The sequence below is a fragment of the Vicugna pacos genome, chromosome 27 (assembly GCF_048564905.1).
Source record: "Vicugna pacos chromosome 27, VicPac4, whole genome shotgun sequence".
In the NCBI taxonomy this organism is placed as follows: Eukaryota; Metazoa; Chordata; class Mammalia; order Artiodactyla; family Camelidae; genus Vicugna; species Vicugna pacos.
In genome coordinates this window covers 4,315,471-4,320,524 of record NC_133013.1, presented here as the reverse complement: position 1 = coordinate 4,320,524, position 5,054 = coordinate 4,315,471, and the positions used below count along the sequence as shown (strand labels likewise).

The 5,054-nt window shown below is 41.2% G+C and overlaps 1 pseudogene; it reads left to right on the top strand.

The window, feature by feature from the left end:
• Positions 1-967: 967 nt before the first annotated feature.
• Positions 968-2,321, top strand: LOC102529788 (tubulin alpha-1A chain-like; annotated as a pseudogene).
• The last annotated feature ends 2,733 nt before the right edge of the window (positions 2,322-5,054 follow it).

Here is a 5,054-nt window from a genome sequence, read left to right as displayed (position 1 = left end):
AACAAGAAAACTCACTTATAAATTATATCCCTAGAAAATCTCTCCATGACAAAATCTATATTTGTCAGGGTTCTCCAGAAAAATCAGAAGTTATAGGACAGGGGTATATAAAAATAGTTAGATAATAAAGATCATTTATTATAGGAATTTACTCTGCTAGTTATAAAGGATAAACATCCAACAATATGCCATCCAATAGATGAAGAGCCAGAAAAACTGGTGACATAATTCAATCTGAGCCTGAAAGTCTAAGAACAAGGGGATTTGATGGTGTAACTGCTACTCCCAAACCAAGCTCTTGGTGTAAATCCCAGACTTCAAATGCCCAAGAACTAGGATATCTGATGCCCCAGGGCAAGAAAAGACAGATGTCCCAGTTCCAAGAGACATAAATATTTTTTTCCTTTCTTTGCTTTTCATTTCTCTATGGCCCTCTATTCTGAGTGAAAGATTCTCTTACATTGGTTAAGGCAGGTCTCTCTTCTCAGTCGCTGAATCAAAGCCAATCCCTTTTAGACACCCCCTTACAGATGCAGTGAGAAATAATGATTTACCAGCTATCTGTACATCCCTTAGCCCAGGAAAGTTACTATTACAAGTCTACCCCTTGTCCACTTGTCACCTACACTCATCTCATTCAACCATACTTAACTTTCAAAAAAAAGACTATAACAAGTTTCATAATTCTGCCTAACATGGTGCAACACACTAACCTCTTCTCTAGAAGAGGAGATAAGGTACGTGAGTGATGTTTATTCATCTAGACATTCTGAAACATGCAAAGACATCTTTTATATATATATACATATATGAAATCTGAATCACTATGCTGTACACCAGAAATTAGCAGCATTGTAAATTGACTATACTTCAATTAGAAAAATAAAAGATTTATGTCACAATGTAAGAAGGAACAACTTCTCTTCTTTCTTTCCGTCATCTGCTCAACAGCCACAAAACAGCATCTATGTGTGTGTGCATCTCCATCCATGATGGCCAGGCCGATGTCCAGATCAGCAATGCCTGCTGGAAGCTCTACTGCCTGGAACACGGAATCCAGCTCAATGGCCAGATGCCAAATGACAAGACCATTGTGGGAGAAGATGACTCCTTCAAAATCTTCTTCAGTGAAAGAGGCTCTGGCAAGCATATACCAAGGCAGTGTTTGTAGACCTGAAACCCACAATCATTGATGAAGTTCACACTGGCACCTGCCACCAGGTCTTCTACACTGAGCAGCTCATCACAAAGAAAGAAAATGCTGCTAATATCTATGCCCATGTTCAGTACACCATTGGCAAGGAGATCATTGACCTCCTCTTGAACTGAATTCAGAAACTGGCAGACCAGTGCAACAGGTCTTCAGGGATTATTGGTTTTTCACGGCTTCAGTGGGGGAACTTGTTCTGGACTCACCTCCCTGCTGATGGAAAATCTCTCCGTCGATTATGGCAAGAAGTCCAAGATGGAGTTCTCCATGTACCCAGTCCCCCAGGTTTCCACAGCTGTAGTTGAGAACTACAACTTCATCCTGACCACCCAAACGACCCTGGAGCACTCTGATTATGCCTTCATGATAGACAGTGAGGCCATCTATGATATCTGTCATAGAAACCTTGATATTGAGCACAGAACTTACACTAACCTGCATGGGATGATAGGTCAAGTTGTATCCTCCATCACTGCTTCCCTGGGGTTTGATGGAGCCCTGAATGCTGATCTGACAGAATTCCAGACCTACTTGGGTCCCTATCCTCACATCAAGTTCCCTCAGGCTACACAAGCCACTCTCATCTCTTCTGAGAAAACCTACTGTGAACAGCTTTCTGTAACAGAAATCATCAATGCTTGCTTTGAGCCAGCCAATAAGGTGGTGAAATGTGACCCTCACATGTTAAATGCATAGCTTTCTGCCTGTTTTACCATGATGATATGGCTCCAAAAGATATCAATGCTGTCATTGCCAAAATCAATACCAAGCATACCATCCAGTTTGTGGAATGGTGCCCTGCTGGCTTCAACGTTGGCTTTAATTAACATCCTCCCATCATGGTACGTGGTGGAGAACTGGCCAAAGCACGGTGAGCTGTGTGCATGATGAGCAACATCACAGCAATTGCTGAGGCCTGGACTCACATGAAGCACGAGTCTGACTTGATGTATGCCAAGCATGCCTTTTTTCACTGGTATGTGTTTAAGGCATGGAGGCAGGAGAGTTTTTTGAGGCCCATGAGGACATAGAGGACTTTGAGAAGGATTATGAAGAGGTTGGTGTGGATTCTGTTGAAGGAGAAGGAGAGGAAGTAGGAGAGGAATATTAAAGTTAAAATGTCACAAAGGTGCTGCTTTACAGTGAAGCTTATTCTGAAACATTTAAACATTGAAAACTGCGGTCTGATCAGTTAATTTGTATGTGGCAATGTACATTCTCATATATAATTGCTGACTTATGCTTTAAAACATTATGTTTGTTACAGACCCAAATATCCACTTCTCCCCTGTGATTCCCTGTGCTATACAGTATAATCGTTTATCTATTGATAATGAGTTTATATATGTCCATGTATGACTGAAAAATTGTGCTGAACACTAGAATTTGACACAACATTGTAAAATGATTATAAATCAATAAAAAAAGTTTAAAAAAAGAAAGAGACCAATCAGGAGGGAGAGAACCAATCAGGAATGAGCTCCATGCAAATGAAGTACTACAAATGGACCAATCAGGAGTGAGGGAAATAACCAATCAGGAGTGAGCTCAGGGAACCAATAGAATTTTAGGGTAAGTAAGCCTTTTCTGAGGCAAAAAGTGAGATAGAGCCTCTGGGCCAGGGAACTGGATGGCGCTGGCAGGAGAGTAGTGGCCCTGTCTGTCTTTTTATGGGGCTTCTCACCTCACCTTGACAACTTTATTAAGAAGGGAAACATTCTATCGATGTCTATTTTCCCATCTCAGCTTTCCCAGCATTTAGGCTAATAAAAGGATAATGTCATATGTCAACACCCCTCATTTCTCCAGATCGTGTTACTTACATTGTCTCCATGGAGGCAGGGTCTTTGATAAGACCCCAGAATTTACCCAGTAGGCCTCTTATAGAACGCAATCAATCAATGTTGAAAAAGGCCCTTAGGAATTGTGATATAATATACTAACGTACATAATTAATAGTGAAGATGACAATAAACTGAAATATGAATGTCAAAAAAAATCCACTTCTCTGATGGATTTGAATAAAGTATTTATTGTCTTAAAAAATTACAAAGAATGGGCCTTTCAAGAGTTAGTTTGTTTACCAAATTTTAATCAGACCCCTGAAAGTTCTCCTAGGCCCTTATGTGTACCTCTTTGTAAAATCCTCAGCAAGAATTCTGCTGAGTGAGTTTTGCATGAAGCATTCATCCTCCAGGTCTGATCACCCTCGATATCTAATTAGGTTTCTCATATTCCACCCCCACCAGCAGGTAATGTCTAATCAATCTGACTTGTCTTCAGAAAAAATCCCATATGTCAGTTTACCAAGAAATTCCCTAGTACTTGTTGTTTCATATTACTAGTATGCCATCGAGTAACACCCACTGAGTTCCTCTGATATAAATTCCCTCTTCCAAATTCTCTATTTGTCATTGAGCCCAGTTCTATATTGAGGTCTCTTTTTCATTATTACTGTAGTTCTGAATAAATATGTTTTTACCACATTAAATGCTCTCCAGATATGCCTGTCCTGTAATAGTTTTCAGACTTAGTCACTCTATACAGGGTAGTAACTCCTCTCTTTTCCTGTTGACATAGAGGCATGAAGAGTCCAGTGTGGGTGAGTGTCTGTCTTAAGCTCCACTCAGGAGAATCATTGTTCTGTCTCCTGGTAGAAACATTTCTTCTTCTGCAATTATAAAGTTTAGGTGGGCAGATCTTAATGTCATGAGAAAATGAAAAGAAAAAAACATTTCAAAAGATAATATAAGATGTGGTGCCTCTACCTTCATTCCTGTCCTTCATTCCTGGACCTATTAACAGCACCATTATTGGAAGCTGATTCAGGACACAGACATCTCCCAAAGAAACTTACCGCAGCCCTGCAATATACTGCCAACTCCCTGAGTGCCACTGAAACTGAGTCCTTAAAAGGCCCTTTCCCTGTTGTATCCAACCAGCTGCTTCAGGGTGGTGGTGAACAGGGAGAAATAGTGGATCCAATGGGCATGCACCCCTGGCCTCACTTCTTTTGCCGCAATGCCAGTTTCTTGAGCTGGAGCAACCATTCATAGAATGCTACCATAGCAGGTAAAGCATCTTTAAATCCACACTGTAATTTTGTCAACAGCATGCACACAGTCAAGGCAAATCAAGACCCATAGAAAGTGTCTGTTTCAACAAGGCTAAAATGACACCCCTTAAATGATTAAAGTATCCTGATGTAATCAACATGCCAGCATGGGGCTGTCTGAAGACCCCCTGGAATGTGCCAAATGAGAGACCCAGTGCTACTACCATTTTTGGCAGATCAGGCACTCAGTCATGGTTAATGGAATCCCATGTTGGTGAGCACATGAATGACCTCTGTCACTGCCACCACAGCCACCTTGTTCATGAGCCCTCTGGGCAAAGACTGGCATGGCAGGGAAAGAGGCTGACTGATACCCACAGAATGTGTTATCCTCCATGCTTTATTGTTGAAATCTTCCTCTTCTGACGTCAAACCCTGGTGAGCACTCACATGGGACACACATAACTTTTATTTTTTCCCAATGAGAGAGGTTAATCAACATACCTCTTCACCAAATTTCACATTTACCAGTTTTCTAATTATGTTCCTTTAAAGTCCCTTTGGCCTGACCATCAAGCCAAACCATTGCCTACAGCCCCAAATCATTATATAATCACACTTCAGGCCACTTTATCTTTCAAACATTATGCACAAGCAGGTGCACTGACTGCCTAAAATCCTGAATGGTGGGATGCTCACTGTCCTTCAGTGAAGCCCCAGGAAGACACTGTAGCACTACCACTCTCCACTTTCACACGATGCCTCCATATGGTGTAAAACCATCAGTAA